This window comes from Crotalus tigris, unplaced genomic scaffold (genome assembly GCF_016545835.1).
Source record: "Crotalus tigris isolate CLP2741 ecotype Arizona unplaced genomic scaffold, ASM1654583v1 scf7180000017550.10884619, whole genome shotgun sequence".
NCBI classification, from domain to species: Eukaryota; Metazoa; Chordata; class Lepidosauria; order Squamata; family Viperidae; genus Crotalus; species Crotalus tigris.
The window spans coordinates 785514-808999 of record NW_024096468.1 but is presented as its reverse complement, the minus strand read 5'-3'; the positions used below and the strand labels follow the sequence as shown (position 1 = coordinate 808999).

Sequence of the window (23486 nt, the reverse complement as noted above, 5' to 3'; positions counted from 1 at the left end):
ATTTCCAGGGAATTCCTTATCTTTCAATCACGGCTGAAATAACCAATCTGTACAACATTTTGCATTATAGGAGAGCTATTATATGAACAGGTGAGAGAAATCCTGAAGGGACAATCAATACCATTAATATATGGTCTGTGTCAGTAAGGAGTCAGTGGAGGAGGAATGTGATCACTCCAGGCTTCTTAAAAACAGAAACTGTTTTGTTCTATAGGGTAGGCTAACAATCATTTAACAATTGTTGTGGATCAGCTCTGCTTCCTCCTGCTTGCCTTCCAATTGCTTTACGATAGCTACTGATATCTTGTTGGATGTATGTTTCTCTCTTGTTCCATGTCTTGCAAATACAGCCCAGTTTCCTCAAGCAATTTCTGCTATTGATTTGAGAGATAAATGTTTTGCTCCCAAAGTCAGAATCCCCTTTGCCTGACATGTCTTAGTGATGTCATTTAGAATAACTAAGTTCAAATATTCAAATATTTACTTTAGAATGTAAAGTAAAACGGAAGCTGGTTGGTTTTTTTGTACTGTGCAAAATGCACACTGCAGTTGTTGCTGGCCTAACTGCCTCTCACCCTTGATCAGGTGACAGTGTTGAACATGCTGCAGATAGATTTTCATGACCAATTTATGTATCAGTCATTATGTTGATAGATTACAGTAGTTAATTCTGTCAATGATGATTTCTAAAGGGTCCTGTTTTGGATTAATTAATAGGTCAGAGTGACTATTTTGCAGCCATTGGGGCTTGCCAGTGAGTTTTCTCATTACCATAAGATGTGTTACAATTGAGAGCTCCGTTGACTCTGCTGTTGTTTTTAGCTTTGACTATATAATGCACAGCAGAGCTCTGTTGTATATGGTATATGCAGTGAAATACACAAATTTTGAAGGTAAAAGCCTGAGGTTTACAGCCTTATAATTACAATAAGATAAGATAGTATTGTGGACAAACAGGGATATATGGATCTTTGAAGCTGTTTTTCCGAAGGAACCACCAAGTTCCCTTTGCAGCACCCTAAATAAAAGGGTATTTCCCCCCCCCCCTTAGCTTTCTTCAGCCTGGTCCTTTACAGAAATATTAGGCTGCAATTCTTGTAATCTCAACTGGCATTTGTAAACAGAATGGGAAAGTTTATTTATATAGCTTTAGTTTATAATTGGTAAAATAAAACTATGATTGGAAATTGTTTTAAGTGAGGTCATGTTCCATTATGTCTGAGTCCTAAACAAACTCCAGGATCAATATTTTTAGTGGTCCTCAACAATTGACCATAGGGTACATTTCTAAATTGGTAAAGTTAAAGAGAGTTAAAGGTTGCTTCATAGTTATCATAATAAAACTCTCCGAAATGTGTTTAGTCTATGCTTACAGTACATCACTGAATCTAAATAAATACTTCTACATTTGTAATATTATCTGTGCTCCTAAACACAGTGACCAAGCCTTCATATAAATAATTCATAATGCTTATTTTACGCATCTAAGTTTTGAATTTTAAATGAGGAGACTCTTGAGTACTGAAAGGCTGTGTGTGTGTTTTTTAAAAAATTGCATTCCAATACAGGTAACAAAGAGCCTTGTGGTATCTTAGACTAGCACGTTCATTATTATATATGCTTCCACGGACTAAATCTCCATCACACAGAGTTGAGTGCACATACATAAACTTTCTAATATGTGGAATGGAAAAATAACTCTGTGGAATGACATGACTTCAAAAGGATCTTGTAGGGCTTCGTTTGCTGTAATATCAAGGTGTACTAGTTCTTTAAAAGGCTGGCAGAAATCAAAAGCCTTTTGCTTAGCAGCAGATCCAACTGCAAAACTTACATGCCTCCCTCCTTTCTGGCTGCCTGTGCATGCTGTTCAGCAGATGTTATCAGACTGAATTTAGTTTTGTGCGATGGTAGATCCCCTCCCTCCCACCCCATCATTCATTTTCTCCCAGTGTCTATCTTTTCATCCAGGACCAATCTCCTTTTGCTGCTATCCCTGAATGCTGAGAGGAGGAACCGTTTGAAGGCTTTCACCCATGAGAGACAAAGAAGATTGAGATTCATCTGACACTACAAATTCAATCCCTGCTGGAAAGAGTTCTGCTACTTTATGTGTTAAATTCTAGGATTTCCTTGAAACTGAAAAAGGGAAGTGGATCTGGAAGGTGTATAGCGGCAAACAAACCCTGCCTCAGCACCGCTGGCTACGGAATACAGATTTTCTTCAGCGGGATTCGTAGAGGATAAGAGATACACGCGCGCGCGCGCGCACACACACACACACACATTCTCTCTCTTTCCCAGCTTCTTAGCGACTGGCTTTAGAACGGAAGATTCTTTCAGAACCATAAGCCAAGGACAGCTCCTCGGGGCTAGCCTAAGCGAGGCACTTCGTGTGTGTGTGTGTGTGTGTATGTGTGGGGAAAGCTTGCGTGTGCTGTATGTTGCGCGCGCGCGTGTGTTTCGGGGATTCAGGAAATCAACCCCTCAACAATATCCATTCATTATCAAGTGGTGTAAGAGGAAATCAGGAGACCTGCAAGAGCCACAGGAAAAGCTTGCTGAGTTCCACACAGAAGGACGGGCATTCTGCTACGCTCAGGTGAATGAATGAAACATTATATACCTGTATGTATAACCCCCACTACGAACTGCTTCTTAAAGTATGCAAGACTCATGCCCGTCCTGATTTTGGACAGAAGGAAGAAACGAAAGTGAGCTTTTCTGTTTTTAGACTGAAAGAAAAGGAGAGGGAGTTTTAAAGAACACAAAATCTTAAGGAATTGAGCAACACAAGAACTACAAATAGCTTCTTGCCAAGCTTCTCAGAAAGTGAAGATTTTGTGAACTGGGGTAATGTGGATTTTTTTTTTTTTTTTTAAAGAGGAACATCAGGAGGAGAAAATTTTGGCAGAGCTTCGCCTAATCGTTAAGGGTGAGTTCTTCAATTTCCCTTTGTATTAATGAATGGATAAACCCCTTGAGATTGCCTGAGAAATCGCTTTCCTATCCCAGCAGTATATGTGTGTCTATCTGCCTGCCTGCCTGTCTGTCTCCCTCCTCCTTCAAATTTGAACTGCTGGTGATTTTCTTGTATTGTAGGATTAGTGATGCTCCACTCTGAGGAAATACCAGCTCGTCAGGCTTGCAGTTAGCAAGAGGTGTGCAGTTCTGCATTTGTGCATCTTTGTAATGAGCTATTGCTCCCCCCCCCTTTCTTCCTGACTTTAGTGACAGGAGAACTCACCACATGTGAAGAACTTTGCTGTGTTTGAGGGCTTTGATGTTTGCAGATATGCTAATGAACATATCAGCACTGCCAGTGGGATTGGTCAGGCAATGAAATATGAGCACAAGGGTCCTGGTAATCACTTGCACTGAATCACTGAGATTGCAGGGTTGAGTGGGAAGGAGTGGTGGGAAGATCTTCCCTTTATAAGGCAGTCAATCAAATAAGACTTAAATAAAGAGAGACCAAAGGAGTGGTCAGACTTGGGCAGACCAAAGGAGTGTTGCAGAAAAGGAAACCTTATTCCATCAAATAAGAAAGCAGTGTTGCATTTTGCCCATTTGGTATTTTTTTTTAAATAATGCATGTATATTGAATTGGGGTTTTTTAAATTATTGTCTTAAACCCCAGTGCTTTAAAAGGGTCCAAGGAGAAGAATGTCTGCCTCCATTTGGGCTGCAGCAGAAAGACACTTAAAGAAAACTGCTTTCCCAGCAAATAAATAAATGAAGGCAGCATAATGGAGAAGGCTGCTTTTTGCTGTTTGGTAAATACATGTAAAAAAATGTTGGAGAAGGAGAGAGAGAATAGGAATAGGATAAGATTCAGACAGTGTTTGGACGTGTAGTACTTTGAGATGGTTATAGTATGGGGGTGAGTTATTTCAATTGTTCTCCCTACCTCCCTTCTAAGTTAATTGCATTAATAATTTGCATTTGCTACCCCTTTCCCCCACAGCACTGTGGCTGGTTTTTCCCTTGATGCTTTATGCTAATTTGTCCTCAGACTAGATTTTTTTCTCCACTGTTTTTACTATAGATAGTATCTGGAATTGAAAATAATGGTTCTGATGTTTTGTTGCCTCAAAGATAATGCTCTGAAACACCTCTAGGCTATGATAAACCTTTGGCCGTTTTGCTTCAGTGACTAAATAATAAAATCATCTGTTTAACTTTTGTCCAGCAAGCACAGCCTGGAATTATTTAATTTTTATGAATTTAAATACTTTTCGCAGCAGGCTAATATGCTAAGGTGAAAGATACCATTTAAGCAAAGAATTACACTGTTAGTCAATGGGCAGAGCTGTCTAACTTAGACACCTATTTATTCCCAGCACCACTTTTGAGGGATAGATTTTTCTAGATTTGTTTATGGCTAACCCAGAAGAAAGTATGACTAACTTCTATTTGTCATTATCCGTATCTGCTACAGAAGTGTAAAGGTCTGTGTTTTCTCTGCAGAAAGTAAGTAACAACTGTCTATAATTGGATCAGTTGGTATGTCACACATTGGTTATGAATTGGTGTTAGAGGGGGAAACCAAAAATCTCCACTTGATGGCGTTTTAAGATTAAGGGCATAATGTGAGAAACTAAATCGTGCCTTTTAAAAGTGCTGCTGCTTTTAAAGTGTTTCTTAGGATACGAGAGACCAAAGCTTTGCTTCTGCACCTAAGTTCATCAAAAATATTGTGGCACTTTCCTGGGGCAGGATGGTTCTCTGAATTAAATTTTCCATGATAATTTGTTTTGTAATAAGTTGTGCCCATTTTAGCCCACCAAACAACAACAGCAACAACCTACCAGTAATTTAGTAAAATTACTAAAAACCTTTGGTAATCATGGATTTCAAATATAAGCTGCTGCTGGTATTGACTCATCTTTGGCACTGAGCTAAAAGAAGATCTCACAAGGTAGTGCTGAAAGAAATAGCAGAATGGGTCATTTTCAGCATAGTCAATGGATAACAAGCTTCTTGTTGTAGTGACATTCACATGTGCCATAATTCCTGCCTCACTTAAATTCAAAAGGTCTATCTGAAGATGTATTATTTAATCAGTTCTACTATTACATTAAATGGAGTGCATATAATCTAAATGCTACTTCCCAGAAGGAAGTTTTGATGCTTTGCAATCGGAAGCAGCCCTGCAGATATTCATTAAACTGCATTAGGATTACAGATAACCAGCAGTTGGAATATGGGTTGTTGTAGAAAGAAAAATACATCAAGGTTATTTTGCTTTTTTAAGACTTCAGCGTCTTCACAGATAGCTTAGAGGCTCAAATCCACCTTTCAATACACATATCATACATATTTCATCAGAGGTGCTCAGTGGATCTCTGAGGATGCAAATTATTGGCTGTAGAACTCTTAATAGCCTTAGATTAAAACAAGTCCAATGAAGAAACATTAGATATTGTGGATTTTAGAACACTGAAAGTTGCCTAGGAATACTTTATGAAAGATGACAAACATTTCTAATAAATGAAATAAAGAAGGACACAGATGTAAACAAAGATAACTAGGAGGTGATATGATAGATATCTTTAAATATTCAAAATGTAAAATCTATTGTTCCAGAGTGCAAAACATCAAACAGATGCATTTTGTATACAAGATACATGATTTTGCATAAACACTAAAGTTTAACAATGAAATAAAGTATTGTAGAATATTTACTTATCACATTCATATGGCTGCTCATCTTACAGGAATGACTCTGGGCGGCATGCAGCAATCAATAAAAACAACAAATATATAAAACATATTAAATATTTATAAAAATATAAAACCATTATACAAAATGAAAAGACCCTATAAAAATTTAAAACCTATATGCCAAATAGCAAACGTAAAAGATAACCTACAATGGAACCATCTAAGAATATGGTATATTCATTAGATGTTTTAAGGAAAGGCTGAAGATATTATTGTCTCAGCAGAGCATGGAATATAAGCTCTTTGATTACTTCCTTAGGATTCTATTCTGGCCACCTGGTCACTCCAGACCATATTTCCACTCCTGGTAGGATCAGCCTCATCAGCATTAGCAGATGAATAGAAAAGCTCAGCAGCATCTGCAGGTGGTATGTGTGTATGTGCGAAGGCAGGATGGCAGACAAAGTGCTATGTTGCCAGCCAACACAGCCAGAAGCCAAATCATTTGAATGTGTATGAAGCATCAACACAGGTATAAAAGAAGTGGAGCTTCCATTGCATGGCTCCATCTACCATCTTGCTAATTTTGCAAGATGCCTCCTTCTGTGATGACTCTGGAAAAATAGAATAAGAACAGAAGCTGGTTTTTTTCAAAGTCACTATCCTGAAATGGTTATAGGTATAACATAATTTTAACAGGAGACAACTCTGTGCAAAGTGGGTGGGCTACAAATATCTACTTACATTCATGCATATTTACAGATAATTTGTGTATAGTATTCTTTGGCTGGTTTCAGGGCCTCTTCCACTGCCAGAAGCTTAGAACCATTGTAAGTGGGGACCTGAATGTTGCAAATATTGTAATATGTTATTGAATAACCCAAGCATTCTTTCAGTCCCTCCTTTCAACATTTTATGAAAAAGAAGAGAAAAACGAACCACTCTTTATAAATGCCTATACTTTGTTTTACCTGGATAATATTTGCTGGACACCTGATCATGCTCAATGATGCCTATGATTAGCTTATAGCAATAAGAAAGCTTTCTCTTTGAAATGTACATCTCTGCATCCACAAGCATTACACATCATAGCCAGACAAGAAACTATTCTCTTGATATATTTTCCACAGAAAATTTGCCTGGAAACAGAGTGCCAGATATTCACCATGCTGTTAACCAGAACACACTCTCTCTCTCTCTCTCTCTCTCCCCCTCCCTCCCTCCCTCCCTCCTTCCCCCCCCCTCTCTGTGTGTGAGAGAGATTCATCCTTCATTAAAAAAAACAAAGAAACCTGGGCACTTGAGATTTCATGGTGGTTCTTTGCAAGGTGGGTGTTACTGTCATTTTAAAATTGTGTTGCTCTAGTTAGCAAGAGGCTATCAAAAATTTATTTCAAGACTTCACTGCATTTGGCAAGAGCAGAAATAAAGGCTGACTTTCATCTTCTTTCTTGCTCCCTCTTCTGACACTAAGATGCATTGTATGGGTTTGTTTTATTAGCACATGTTCACTGTCAGAATAACTCTACTCCTCCCCTCACTTCTCTGCCTGTCAATCTTACTCTGAATTCCTCTGATCTGTCTATCATAATTGCTGAATTGTCAGTGCTTTTACTTTTCAATGAGATCAAACAGGGGTCATGAGAAAATAGTGGCAGAAGTCTATGAGGAATACTATATAGAGCTAAGCAAAGGCAGGTTGTGATCTGTGCTATCACTCAAGATATATCCTAATTTTCTTCAAAGACATGGAAATTTAAGCCAAAGTCTTGCTAACCAGCTGATTTCAGTGGTGCACTCCACTTTAAGAACTGATATCGTGAGGCAATTGGTTGCCAGTCTTAACTGATAACAAATTCTCTCTTGAGTCCTTGAATTTTCATAACAGATATTAGCAGTAGGATCAACAGGTAAGATTGACAAGATGTTGATCAACAGATCAACAGCACCATATGCCACATTCAGTGATGATAACTGGCTTTTATGAATATTCTTTCCAATTGCCCATGTCTATTTAACTGGAATAGCACCTGTATTATAAGCATGTTTAAGGATACTGGGTGGGTGGGGTGGCTATTAATTTGATATTAAAAAAAGTCTTAGAACTATTGGTCCTTTTTTTTCATTCTGATGAAACAGGTTTTATAATGAAGTTCAGCCAAAGGAGTATCATTGTGGTGATCCTGGTGAAACTAACAATGTAAACAAATTGGAATATTCTGCAGTGATAAGACTATCCTAGCTTTCTCAAGGATTAGTGCAGCTGGAGAAAATGGTATCGATCTAAAGGAGGAAAAACAAACACTGACACAACTCACAATTTGCAGCCACATAAATGAGGTAGTAGCTCCATCCCTTTGTACTATTAGCATGGGAAATCAGGTTATTTAAGATTAATAGTCTTTAATCGCATTATTGGCAAGTTTTATTTCTTAGAGGAAATAAAAAACACTCAGAGAAACTGCAGTTTGTAGGTTACAATGTGGTCCAGAAAATAGGATTTCTAGCATTTTTTTCCAAGTTTGATGTGAGAGAAGCATATTATAGAGCAGTGGTTCTCAACCTTTTTAATGCCGCGACCCCCAACCGGTGGTAAGTTGAGGACTACCCAACCGGTCGTAAGTCAAGGACTTTCCCTGCCCGGGAGCGCTGCGCATGCGTGGTTCTGCCCCCTGCGCCGGCCAAGGCGTAGCTGGCAAGAGGCAGCGACGGCGCAGGGTGACCACTGGCTGGGCCACCAGCTGGCCCAGCCCAAGGGAGGTAAGGCACCCGCCGGGCCCCACGCGTGCCAGCAACCCTCCCTGCGCCCGCCGGCCTCCCACCTCCCACTCCTGGCCCTCTTTTACTTACATTTTTAGTAGTTGCTCAGCAGGGAGGGGTGGAAACTTCCAGACAGCTTGCCTTTGCTGCAGACAACTTGCAGCATCGTTTGCAGAATGGGACTTTTGGCGGGCTCAGCAGGGCAGAGACAGCCTGGACAATTCCTATTGGCTTTTGAAAGCCAATAGAATAAAAGGGAGTAGCACAGCTAAGGAAAAGGGGAAAAAATGGCAGACTACATTGTTTGGCGACCCCCGTGAAATGGTCATTCGACCCCAAATGGGGTCGCGACCCACAGGTTGAGAACCGCTGTTATAGAGGGATTGTAGTGGACTCTGGAATGATCATACACATAGTGTTTCCTAGTGATTGGTTTATTTCTATATACCTTGTATTGCTGATAATGCATATATCACACAAAAGCAAATATGCAGAAATCTGCAACACATTCAAAGGCTGAAACATTGGTGCACATGCATTCACTATATATACAGTAATGTTTGTGGGGGATGCATGCATTTTTTTCTTTTTACAAGGAAATGATGTCTGTGTAAATTATCTGGCATGTGTGACAGCAGTTCTGAGGGTGACTAATACATATCATCACAGTATCTATATCCTCACTGACACAAGTATAAAATAGACAAGCATATATTTCTACTTCATATGCATTTATTCTTTCTGTAAGTTAAATATTTTCCACACAGTTCTTTGTTTCAGTCTTCTCATATTGAGAATCACACTTGTAACATTTTGGGATTTTGATATTAGAGTTAGTATATTAACTTCACTAAAATCTATGTATGGAACAGCAGGAAAAAGGACTCACAATTTATAGTACAAAATTTTCACAGTCTCCAAACCAAATCGGAGGCAAAATATGTTGTTTCTTCATACAGATAGAATATTTTGGCCCCTTTTGTCTCCATGATTCAAATAGCCTTCATGATGCTTGTAAATCATTTAATAATAATAATATCAAAACATTATGGTTTAATTGGAGATATTATTTATTTGCATCAAAAAGCTAGGTTTTCCATTGCCATGCATGAACATTATTGTTTCAGTTGCCATTTTCCTATAGGGATTTATAAGTGCCTGGCAAAATAAATAGAAATGGCCTTTGATTCTATATAAGGAGGGGTGAAGTGCTGTGTTTCTTCTTAGTCTACAGCTATGGAGATCCTGTAAAGCAACTCTTTGATGTTTCTGAACTCTGTGATGGATAATGTCCATTTATTCTCCTAGTAATGCTGGGATACTGTGATGGACCAATTTACTCAGTGATTTTATTGGGGGATTGGGGGATGAAGCACTGCTTATCATTGTCCAATGCCATTCATGTTGGCCTTGTCCATAGTAATGGTAAGAAATAGCTATGTACATAATGTAACTGGAACTTAAGTGAAATACCATGCAACAGAGTTGCTCAAAATGATTTCATGAGCGTGACAGTGATTTGTAGCAACAGAAGCAATTGAACTTCTCCTTGGATGTTTATGCTGCAAAAATCTGAATGACCATTAGAAGACAATATCGTAATACAGAAAATTCTAACTCTTTGCTGTCACAGAATTTCCTGTCAGATTCAAATTCTTTGCTCTTTGCTGTCAAATTCTAACTCCTTCCTGTCTCTTTTGCTGAATCTTTGCTGTCATTTATTAGTGGTCTAGTGATTTGTAGCTCAGATCTGGGAGCCCTGCCTTAATTGTCTTGGTTACAGTAACATTAGATTTTATAGATCCAGCCTTCTAGAGTAGCTGGAGAAGTCACTTTAAAGAATAGCAGGCTAATATTATGCTCTTTGATGTTGGAGCTCAGTGGGAGGCACTCTAGTTGGAAAAGGGGAAATTCTTGGAGAGATCTATACTTACAGTATATGATTTATGCTTTGAAAAGCAGTGTGGTTATCTAGTCACCATGGCACAATGTTTCTTTCCCTTCTCAGATCATTCCATTAATATGTCAGAATATGCCACAACTTCACCTGCCACCTGAAAAACTCACCAGAAAATTTCCAGACTAGTATATAAACACCAGGATAAAAGATGCTTCATTCTGAATGTGGCTACTGCTTGATCGATACCTCTCTTTTCCTGTGAAAACACCAATCCAAATTATTGTCTTTCATGGCTGGATTGCTGAGCACAGCTAATGAATAATATATGAAAATATTCAGGTAGTATATAAAAATATACAGTAGAGGTTAAGCCAAATCATTTTATATTGTCATATTTCATTCATACAACACTATAGTTAGTCTGAAGCTTAAAGAGTCACAATAATTTGGCAGATTTCAGATTTTTCTACTACCTACTGCAGGACTGATACACTCTTTCAGTTTAGTTTTGCAAGAAAGTTAAATGTTTTTTTTTTTTATTGAAAATTTTTTAAGTTTTACAAATAAACGACCAACCCTCACCCATCCCTCCCAACCCCCCCCCTCCCTCCCCCCTCCCCGAGCTTCCCAGAACTGGATACAGGCTTATTTAAAATTTTAAAAAACCTAAACAAATTTTTACAACTTATAAAATAATTAATAATAAAATATATATAACATAAGCATTAAAAAAAATACTTAAAAAAGAAAGAAAAAAAAAGAAAGTTAAATGGTTCAAACTTTGTGAAAATATATTGAGAAATTGAGGCTGAGCATTTGAATATATGGTTGAGTCTGAAAAGGCTATTTACAGCTCTCCATCTGTATCTGTACTAGCAGCCTTGTTCCGTTTCATTTAACTTTTAGTTTCTCGCTGGTCTGAAGTCATCTTTGGCATGTTTCCCACTTCTTCAGTGGCATGGTTTTTAAAAAGAATTAATACATGCTGCATTTGCATAATTATATCAGTGCACAGATACCTCTCCAAAGATTTGATCAAAGAAGCTAGAAAAAGAAAAAAAATATTAGTGAGGGGTAAAGAAATAATCAAGCAATATTTCTAGGATGATGGAATATTTTGTGATATTAAGATTCTTAAATAGATCTCTTTGTTGCATTTGTTTTGGCTGGACTTTATTCATTCTCTAGAGGACATTTTTTGTGGCTTGGCAATTCTCTGTCTATGGAAGGGGGGGGGAAGAGGGAGACTTCCTTGTTTAAAACTACTCTAGAGCAGTGTTTTTCAGTCTGGCTGGGAAATTCTGGGAATTCTGGGAGTTGAAGTCCATAGTTCTTAAAGTTGCTGAAGCTGAGGCTGAGAAACACTCTTCTAGAGAATGAACCTATGACCTCCTTCATTATATGTTCCACTGCTGAATATTACACCTCTGCCCATGACATCAGTTTGTTCTGGGAACTTTTTTCAATTAAAGAAAGGTTTTGTCTAATAAATACAAGTATTGGGAAACTCAAATCTGGCATGTTAAATTAATCCTGTTTTCACAAATACATTTTGATATGGTAAGCCTATATTTGGGAGCCGTGCACAAATTATATCAAGTCTCAAAATTTCTTCATATTCTTTGCCAAAACTGGTTGTCATAGGAAAGAAGAAGGTAGGGATATGAACTGTAGTATTCTCTTTGAGAAACTGAGGCATTATGGTGGGGATGAAAGAAGATGTGGAAAGATTTTCTTGTGAATGCCTGCTCCCAGTGTGTTTGGTATAGTGGTGAAGTGTTGGCTAGAAACTAGAAAATTGAGTTTTAGGCCTCTCTTAGGCATGGAAGCTGGCTAAGTGACTTTGGATCAGTCATTTCTCTCAGTTCACAAGGCTGTTGTTGTGGGGAAAATAGAAGGAAAAGTATTCTTACCACCTTGAATTATTTATAAAAAAGACAGGATAAAATAATAGTCATTGTCATCGTCATCATTGATAGAAGTAAGGTCTTCATCCTGGTTCATCCAAGCCGGGAATAAATAAGCAAACATGGTGACTGCTTTGGGAAGAAGGTTACAGTTTATTGCAGAAAGATGGTCTTCAGTAAAGTACAGAGGAGAGAAGAGACTGAGCACATGGGGTAGTAGGCTTTTATACCCCCTCTAGCCTTGTTTGGAATAGTTTCCTGTTCCTGTGGCATGAACCTTGAGACTATTTCTGAGTGTTTGTCTGGGCCTTGATATCTGTGGTTTAATTCTATTATCATATCCTGCTTCCCAGGTGATGGGGCTAATGACTCCTAGAGTTTGGGTGGGGTATGCAGATCTTCTTTTGTCTTCTTGATTGCTCTGGCTCCAACTTTCAGATGGTTTTACATCTGCATTTGTATGGGGCTAAAGTCTTGCTTGGGGCAGAGAGATAGATTTGGAGCCAGATTTGGTTTTAAAAAGTCCTTTTGAAGAAAAATATATTTTTCTGCCTTTTTAATATTTCCTTCTTTGGGCTAACTTCCCTCATCATCATCATGTTTATCATCATCATCAACATCATCATCATACTGACAGGTGGATTTTGTGCTCAACATTTTTTTCATGGAAATAACCCTTAGACTATTCTCTACATTCAATTAAACAATAATGTATGATGAATAGTGGGTAGGTTTACCTATCCTTCTTATCTCTTCAATGTTATGAATCTTATGAATTAGGACTTGAGACAGGAGATATAACTCACCAGTCCTATTTATGCAACATTCTTAATATTTAGGCTAGTTAATGTGCTATGGTGCTTCCACCAACTAGTGTGCTCTGAGAATGGAAAGATTTAATTTTAATTTCATTTTATTTTGCTTGTATTGAGAGGCACTGAGGCAGAAGCAACTAACATCTCACTAGCCCCCATTGTAGTGGTTGAAAGGACTTTGAAAATAACCACTTCCTGATTATCTGCTGCTTATGGGAAAGGGTGCGTCAATTGTCCATTGGAGCAGTTGATTCAATCAGTCATGTTGTAGAAACAGAGGTACATCATTATTACTATTTCTATTGTATTATCTATTCAAGACAAATTCTAACTTTGATAAAGAAGGATCTGTTTCTGTAAAGTATGCACTATTTTAATACAGTGTCTTCTGGGAGTTAGATTAGCTAGACTTCATGAAAAGATAACAAGTCAGCACTTCATCTAGTCAAGATTCTCCACAAGTTTCCATTTTAATATATCTATTTTCAATATATTGTTATCACTGTTCATTGGGTAAAAATACATTGTACACAAAATAACAGTGGTGCTCCTTTGTTATTTGCTATTTTGTCTGAAATATTTTAGTGCACTAGTGATGCTGCCACCCCTACTGTCCAATGGCTTCGCTGAAATTTGGAAATGGAAGTGTTCTAGAAACAAAATAATGATTCTACAGAATAATAGAACATTAGCAAGATCTAGTGGGCTTATCTAAACAAACACTTATGAATTAGAAATGCAACTTAAGTTTAAATGCAATAATCACCAAAATATTGATTTCATTATATAAACAGATCCAGTCATATTATAATTTTAATAAAATAACCATAATTCCTATACAAAGATAAACTGGAAGAAACGAACCAAATTAGTACAAAAATACAGACGTTGATGCAGACTTAGTTTATTGGTTTGAGCCAGGGATGTATACAGGGATGATGCTGGGGTCAAAATGTCAAGGTGGCTGTCAGCACAGTTGTAGCTGCCCTCTTGATTTTCTGACCCTGCCCGTTGAACTGAGGTAATTTCTAAAACCACATGGATCTCAGAATGTTTTGGCTCAACTGCAAATCATTATGTCTAAGTTTGGTTACATTCATGTTTTTTTTTGTTGAGATTGCAGTGTGCTTTACTTAAGTTTAATTGTATGTTTTTATAAGGCTTATTTTGATGACAAGAGACAATTATACATAACTCATTATATTGGTAGATCAACTTCACTTAATTTATTTATTGTCCATAAGTCTCTTCATGTTTAAGGCCTGAAGAGATAGCTGCTGATTATAGTGAATTACTAACCTCATATATAAAGATAAACATTTTTCAAATGTTGTAACTGAATTTTCTGGCTGCATTGAAGTAGATCCAAAAGTTCAACAGATCTCTTCACAGTTTTCTTAAAATTCCTCCTTGGCTTTTTTGTATGAAAAAGGGGCAACATAATTACCAAGTAAACAGAAGCATAGAGGAACTGAAGCCGTGCTAGGTGGCAGTATATACCTATCTTTGATCCTGATACACTAAGCAGGATCTGACCTGGTAAGTACTTGGATGGAGAACACAGGAAATTCAGGGACTGTAACCACTTTTTGGCAAGAAAACTACATGGATTGTCTATAAAGTCAATTTTGTGTTTGACTGGAAGACTTTACTGTTTACAGAAATGGAGGGGATATTTTTGCATAGGATGATGTGAAGCTGTATAGATAATGGCAGTATCCATAATAGCAGTTGCACACACTCTTCCCTTGACATTTACCTAGCTCTAAGGCAGGGTTTAAAAGAATAATTTGAGCACATTTATTTGTATTTAAAATGTTCAGCTGAGGATATTTGATGGTTTTTCGTTGACTGTAAGCTACAATATAGTACAGTTTGGGCTAATTTTGTTGCAATTTGTTGGAAATTTGTTTGATGGCCTGGAATGGCACAATAATTAATCCCCAACATCTCTTCAATGCCTATATTTGCAATTATTTTAAACACATAAAACAATTTTAACCCCAAATGCGACCAGCAGTCTGTTTTTGTGACATAAGAATTCAATGTAACTCAAGCACACACCTGTACAAATATAGCCAATCTTCATTTTATGCATTTCAACTCAATTACCCTGTACCAGAGTGGTTCATGTATTTTTTCTCTTTTCTCCTTAAGAGGTGTTTCACAAAACAATGTCATTTGGTGTATCTTTTAATTATAACCAAAATTCAGTTCACCGTACAGGACAAATAGTATCCAAAGGTATTGTGCAGATTGACCAATGATTAATTCCTTCAAAAGGATTTATGTATGATAGCAACTGTGATGAAATCAAGACATTGGATAAGAGTTTATCTAAAACAAATTTTATACCAGACAGATAATTATTATCTCAACCTATTTTTTGTTATTGAACAAATGATGTCACCTTGTAGAAACTTGGGAATTGTGTCAGGTAGGTTAATTTTTTTAAGAATTCATAGAAATGGGCATAAATACTTGGTTGGACAATGTGACTAACTTGGATCTGGGCTGAGTTAACAGGTTGTTCTTAACACATCCATAGGCAAATAAATATCCTTGGCCTCTTGCCGGCAAGATAAAAATGAGAGAAGACTAAATTTATTTTGCCCCTATTGTTTAAACATTTTGAAAGTCTTCCTTTAAAAAAAATATACATATTATTCTATAAAGTAGATAGATAGATAGATAGATAGATGATAGATAGATAGACGACAAATATATGATTGATATGATATGATATGATATAATATATTTTTTCATTGGTGTCAAGGAGGGAATTACTCTAACTCTGGGGCTATCATGCACCTGTACCAAGTTGTCTAACAACCAAAAGGACTATTGATCAACAGTATCCCTCAGTACAAGTGAATATGAGTTCTTCTTATCTCTTCAATGACTGGGTGGGCCTTCTTGAGTTAGATCTCCTTCTCTGACCCACTCTATTCCTGAAAAGGAAGAACTGACTTGAACATTAAAACAATAATTTGGAAAGCCATAAACTTCTTCCGGAAATCCATAGCAAATATGCTTGCTTCTGGTTTCATTACATATTTTTCTGTAGCAACTGATTTTCCTCTATATCCTCAGATTAAGCATTTTTTTTATTATTTACCATAAATAATAAAGGTTATTTAATGTTACTCCTAAATGCTTGCAGAAGCTCCCTCCCTCCCTCATTTTATTGTCCTCCCACACAGTATAATAATCTAAAACTCAAATCCTGATGGTTTCCTTGGCCATTGAAAGATAAATAGGGGAGAAATCAGTGCATTTTTCACTTTTATAAGAATTTCATTTCATAGCTAGTTAACATTATTAAAATATATTTTAATGCTGAGGGGAATGTGCCTTATATGTTAAATAATATTGATACTTGTTGATGAGTAATCAATTGACCCATGAAGCTTAGTCTACTCATTTTTCAGAATTGTTCATTTGATAACATGTTTAATGAAAGAATAATTTAGTCAATCTGAGACAATTATTTCTTAGAGCCAAAGTCTTTACACAGCACATCCAGAAGTTCAAGTTTGTGAGATAAGATGAAGGTCTAGCCATGGTTTTTTTTTTACAAAGCTTGAAGGTATTTGTAATCTTGATTTTTAATAACACAACACATTTTATAGCATTTAGGTAGCTGATACTTCTAATAAAACCTTTTTCATGACTGGATGGTTTTGTCTCCTAAAAGACTCATGTCAGATTTTTTTTAAAACTTGAGCTAAGTATAACTAAATACTCAATGGGGTATTTCCAAACCACTATCACTTTTGAAATAAGCTGAAACTGCAAACCTTCAAAGTTTTTCAGCTCTTTTTTTCTCAGTCTCTAATACTTCAGGCTTTCTCTTCCTTCTAGCTCACTTATTAATACTGGCAGCACTCCAAACAGCAGAAAAACATAAGGGCAAGAATGGGAAACATTTCTACTCTACCCTGCCTGGTGCCTGACAAGCACCAGCTCATGATTAACAGATGTCAAGGTCATCCAGTACAAGTATAGTGGTAGTAGAATTTCAGGACCATTGCATAAAAGTATGAAAACCAGTAGCCACAACCAATGTTGCTGATTAATATGTATTGTACGGAAAACTACATTTCTAAAGAAAAGCAAAGTCTGTTGACTTCGCATACTGCCTTGCAGGTACCAGAAATTCAATTTCCTTCCCCCTTCTTCCTTTCTCTTTGTTTCCTTCCCTTTCCCTTTCCCTCTCCCCTTTCCTTTCCTTTCCTTTCCTTTCCTTTCCTTTCCTTTCCTTTCCTTTCCTTTCCTTTCCTTTCCTTCGGGTTATTATATTATTCTTTTTTTTTCTACTGCCCTAGATCAAGCCTCAAAATAAAGATCTGCCTTTTGAGTCTATGGCATGCATGCAAAATCAGGGTAGGCCAGTTAAATTTTTGTATGTGATTCCCCTGCCCTCTAATATGGCTGAATCATAATTTTTAATTTGGCACACGGAGGACATGATTGAATACATAAGTTGAACTGCATTACCGTACCAGATTTCAACTGATTTTGAGCTATTTTTTGGGTCCTGGCACCTGTTTATTTTCCTCCTCTTAATAATCTAGAGTGTATAACTGAATCAGTGCATTAACAGCTGGCTAAATTGTATCATTCTTGCGGTTATTTAATGTGGAGAACAAAATGAAATCTCTCTCTCTTTTTGCACTAACTTCCCAAAAGGGCAATATGTAATTTGTTTTGTCACTTGCCTGATATAGTTAGTGGGATATTTTAATTAATATTTAATGAAACTCTACCTATTTCTCTGTGTTTTTTTAACTGTTCATCTTTTTTTATTGGGGCTTGTAAATATTTGATAGATGTTCTTTTGCTATAGACTTTACCACTGAAACTAACACACAAACACGAACTTTGATTGAATATGGCATTTCTGCCAGTTTGGAATCCAGTTTTAAACAACTATTTCATTTCTACCAAAGTTCATCATGTTTTACTCATGCATGTTCATTCCAATGTAGGATCTTTTCATGGGTACCGTAACTGTGTCAATATGAATCATGGACTTGGAGCAGACTCAGTGAAATGAATAAACTTAATTTAGTTGTGACCATTTTCCCATTAATGTCAATAGTTATGGGTTTGCTCTAATTAGCATGATTAGATCTAGGTTGAATTAATATATTCTTAAAATATCTTTATTTCCATAATAGTTTAACTGCTTTTCATTTGGTATATGAAAATACCAAAATATATAACAGAACAAAATAGCAGAGTTGACAGATCTTCTAGTCCAACCCCCTGCTTAGGCAGAAAACTCTACACCATTTCAGACAAATCATGCAACCTAATTGAATATAAAACATCTGACAAATTTTTAGATAATCCAAAGCCAGGATCACAACAAAGAGAAATGAAAAAGTATAATAAGAAGCAAAAGATCAAAATGGGACAATTCACCATGGCATAGAACAGAACAAAACAGAACAGAACAGAACAGAATAGAATAGAATAACAGAGTTGGAAGGGACCTTGTAGGTCATCAAGTCCAACCCCCTGCCCAAGCAGGAGACCCTACACCATGGTAGTCTCTTCTTGAAAGCTTCCAATGATGAAGCTCCCATAACTTCTGAAGGCAATCTGTTCCATTGTGGATTGTTCTCATTGTCAGAAAATGTCTCCTTATTTCTAGGTTGAATCTCTCCTTGGTCAGTTTCCATCCATTATTCCTTGTCTGGCCTTCAGATACTTTGGAAAATAGGTTGACCCTCTCCTCTCTGTGACAGCCCTTCAGATATTGGAACACTGCTATCATGTCTCCCCTGGTCTTGCATCGGTCTTCTGCCCCAGCTGATTCCCCTCGACTGTCTTCCCGCGGGCAACTTGCCATGAGACAACTCACTGTGGGACAATTCAATGTGGGATAACTCAAGAGAGGGGCAAGTTAATTGCAGCAGGCCTTGACTTGCTTTAGGTTTGAACCTTCTCAAGTTAGAAGTCCTTGAGGCTGGGGTAAGCCAGAGCATGGAGTCCCATCAGCCCATCAGCCAAGCCATGAAACAAGTAGGGCACACCCGGGTAGTCCCTCTGCATGCAAGCAAGTTAACCTTAACTTGCTTAACTGCTTTTTCTCTCCCCATGTCCCACTTCTCCCATCTTTTGATCTCAGCTCCAAATCCATCCTTTCTCTTTTCATGCAAACAAGTTAAGATTTCAGCTGAGAGTGAGTGAGGGGAAAATGAGGCTGTGGAGGAGAGAATAAACAGACACTCTGGTGCTCTCCTCAAAGGCAATTGCGGTCAGTCCATTTTTTCTGGGTTTGGCTGCTTGTGGCAGAATGGGAGTAAATGGGCTGGTCTCAGGAATTCCCAAGGAATCCTTCATTGACTGGGAAAATGGGAAAATGCCACCAGACTGATTAGAAATTCTTTCTGGCTGAGTAAAATAGCCCAAGAAATCTGCGACCCCTTTTAAAATGAAGCTGCCAAAGAGCCCCACCACTTCTCCTTCCAGTCCTGTACATTTTGCAAGGCTAGAGGCATGGGACTGGTACCTGGATGTTAGCAGAGCAGCTGGCTCTAACAGTGGACATGCCAGGAAGAAGCGGCAGCAGCAGTGGGCCTCCTCTCACAGACACATTGTGCACAGGGATTTGCACAGGGACTACCTGGGAGTGCAGTGCTTGCTTCATGGCTTGGCTAATAGGTCTCTGGGACACCATGCTCTGGCTCCCCCCAGCCTCAAGGACTTCAAATCTTTTGAGAGGATTCAAACCTAAAGCAAGACAAGACCTGCTGCAATTCACTTGTTCCTCTCTTGAGTTGTCCCACATTGAATTGTTTTGCAGCGAGTTGTCCCATGGTGATTTGGCCTGGGTGAGATGGCCAGGGTGAGGTTGCCAGGGCAAGTTGGCCTAGACCTAACAAAGATGTATTTATTTGAAACTCATCCTACAGAAATGGGTGGGATTGTGCAGATCAATACATATGGATAAGATTGCTGCAAGGAACAGTTCATTGGCTGGGGCCACAGATATTTTGTGATAAAGATTTCCTTAGGATTATATATAACAGGCCACAAAAAAGGCTCCTGTTTCTCCTGGTCACAACCACTTTCCTTCCTATTGTTCTTTTGTTATCCAAGTTATCTTTCTAAAAATCTTTTATCTTTCACAGAAGGTATATTTATATGTGGATGCAAGACTTTTCATAAAATCATAGGGCTGGAAGGGAGGTCTTGGTGGTCTTCTAGTCCAACCACCTGCTCAAGGCAGGAATCTTATACCATCCCAGCCAAATTTTAGTCTAGTCTATTTTTGAAAACCTCCTTTGTTGGAGCATCCACAATCCTGGGGACAAGCTTTTCCACTGATTAATTGTTCTCACTGTCAGAAAATTTCTCCTTACTTCTAGGTTGCATCTCTCTTTGAAAAGCTTCCACTGATTACTTCTTGTAATCTGGTGCCCTAGAGAATAAATCAATCCCCTCTTCTTTGTCACAGCCCTCAAATACTGGAATAAGTTATCATGTCCCCCCGATCCTTCTTTTTGATAGGCTAGCCCATCCTTGGCTCAGGAATTCTGGGAATTTAAATCCACAAGTCATAAAAGAGACAAGGTTGCCTACCCCTGGGCTAGACATACTTAGTTTCCTCAGCCTAGAATCTAGAATCAGTCTAGAAGTTCCTTAATGCATACCTAATTGTTTGCCACTTATGATTTCGCAACCTGAAATGTTGCAAGAATATTCCATTGAGTTGAGGATAATCTTTTTCATGATCTTATTTCATACTGCAAAAAACATAGTAAGGTGTATAGTGATCAGTTTCAATTTAAAACAGCTTTAAGAAAAGAGATTCCACAGAAGTCTGCAGACATAAGCAGCTCATTATCCATAGGTCCCCAAGGATTGTAGACTAGTAAGCACTTCTGTTAGGATTATTATGACTTGAGATCTGGAGGTTCTAAACATTGCAAGAAAAAAACCAAATTCAGAGAGTACCGAGGACTCCACAATTGTAGACTTGGGACATTCAAATATGGAATTGGAGCATTTGTGTGATACCATCATTGCACACTTGCTATTTGGCCTCACTGTGATTTGTAATAGGTAACTCTGGATATGTTCAGCTTAATTATGTTTTTATATCTGGGTGGAACCAAGAGAAAGAGAGTGAGCTTGTAGAATGAAAGAAGAATGGGGCTTCATTTCCCCCCTATTTTTTCTAGTGTCATCATAATTCACATGGCTGTGCTCAAATGACATGCTTAATTGGAATTCTGACTAAGGTTAATGTGCCATAAAAACACCCAAGCATCAATCAGCTGTGGATGGTGATAACCAGAAACAGCCTGAATTTATTCCCTGGTTAGTCATGTCATGAACTTGCAAGTCATACAAATGAAAAACAAAAAGTATCATCTCACACCTAAACTCTGGAAACCCCTATATTCCCACTTACATCTATAAGTTCAATGTTATTTGGGATTACTGCCTGAATGTTCAGAATAGATGTTGGAAAAGGGAACTGCTGGTACCTGCTGCTTTATTGTCTATGGCCTACTGGTCATAGCTGCCGGGGGCCAAGAATGTATGTACTTATTTTAAACCCGCTTTCTAGTTACCTGCTGCCAGAACCATTGGTAAGGAGATATGAGATGGTCCATGATTGACTTGAATAAACAGGGTGTGAGAAAAGGGCTTACATGGGTTACTGTGGAATTACCTTGCACTTACACATTGAATGTAAGTAAAGGTCCCTCCCCAAAATATTTTTCATTGATATTAAATTATTCTTTGAAATAGTTGATTAACTCTGAGAAGGATATAATGGAAACTTTTGGGATTTTGTTTATATTCAGTTTTGGATCCTTTAGGTCAGGGGTGTCAAACTGCTGGCCCATGGACCAGATGCGTCATGCAGAAACTGCACCCACTCCAGCTCCGACAATGGGAAAAAAGTCATGATACATCGTGACATGTCACGTGATATGGCGAGTTTGACACCCCTGCTTTAGGTTTTTGGTTGTCTTACCTGTTGTGATGTTATTCAAGAGTTAAACCCCAAATGCCTGTATATTCTTTGCAGGTGGAAAATATAATTCGTCCATTACATTGACAGGTTTCCTATTCCTTCTGTGTCCTCACAGCATTTATTTTGGATTTTTTCCCTTGCATTTTTTAAAAAGATGCTCATAGTCTTCATAAACTATTCTGGTATAATCCAATCACCTGCTTGTCAAACCCAATTCCCATTTTTCTCCAAAGGAGAGCAGAAAGATTTTGAGTCAATGATCCATGCAGTGCTAAAGTTCTGATCTACATCTCAACATCTTTTTTGTAGTATGGTCACCCAAACTGGTTGCAGTATTCCAGATATGGTCTCACTAGGGTTTTATAAAGCGGTATTAATACTTCACGTGATCTTGATTCTATGCCTCTGTTTATGCAACCCAGGATTGTATTAGCTTTTTTGGCTGCTGCTGCACATTGCTGGCTCATAGTCAAGTGATCGTCCATTAGGACTCCAAGGTCCCTCTCACAGTTATTGTTAGGATGATTATAATTATGCATGTAGCCATCATATCTTCTAACTGGAATTATTTTAAGCCATCCTTTAATTGCTGTATAAATATTAAAAGAACAACTATAGTCTTCCAGAAAATTGAATAGTCAGTATCCATCACTGGAGATTTTCATGCAGGTAAAACTAAAGATGTTATACCATCTCTCCTTCAAGTCCCCCACTTGGGAACAAGTGAATCACTTATTGAATGTGATTTTTGTCATTATGCTTCTCTTTTTGAAAACTCTTTTTGCTTTTAAATAAAATATACACCGTACTTCAAATAGTTCTGTTCTATGCAGCATTTTAATAATCTCCTTGTGGAGATTATTGGAAAGTAGAGGTTTAGGCTCTAGCCATAGTTACTGTATTCTTGCATTTTTTAAAAAGAGGAGAAACCCCAAAAACTCCATAAATTGGCATCAGAAAAATGTACAAATTGCACTTTGTATTTTCACCCAAACCATTTGCTTTTCCGATTTTTCTTTCTCCCTTTGAAAAATAAGAACTTTTTGTCTGTGTTTCTCCCCAGCACTTTTCACAGGAGAGATGCAAATATCAGAGGATAATCCAGTTTGCAGCACAATGATGCTTATATATGTGAGCTCAGCAATTCCAGCTTCCCCATGTAAGAAATTGCTCCGTGCTAATGTGAAGTGCTCTCCCTCCCTGAGCAGAGAAGCAGTCACAGATTCTAGATCTTCATTTAAAGGCTGTCAACATTTTGCATACTCTCGGCAATGGGATGTTTACTGCACTGTCATCTGGAAATACCATATCCTGGAGGAAACCAAAACTATGCTGGGGGGGAGGAGAGCTATAAAGCATTTAAGGAGATAAGTTTTTTTTAAAACCCCATACATGGATAATTCCACCTCCTTAACTTTGAAGATCTCACTGTT

General features: G+C 37.8%; 1 protein-coding gene across 1 annotated transcript in view; it reads left to right on the top strand.

The window, feature by feature from the left end:
- The first annotated feature begins 2179 nt into the window (after positions 1-2179).
- The window catches only part of GRM4 (glutamate metabotropic receptor 4), a 345391-nt gene continuing 324084 nt past the window's right edge, over positions 2180-23486 (top strand). Inside the window, exon 1 of the mRNA XM_039338855.1 lies at positions 2180-2935. The gene's annotated coding sequence lies outside the window, so the exon portion shown is untranslated. The remainder of the gene's footprint in view (positions 2936-23486) is intronic.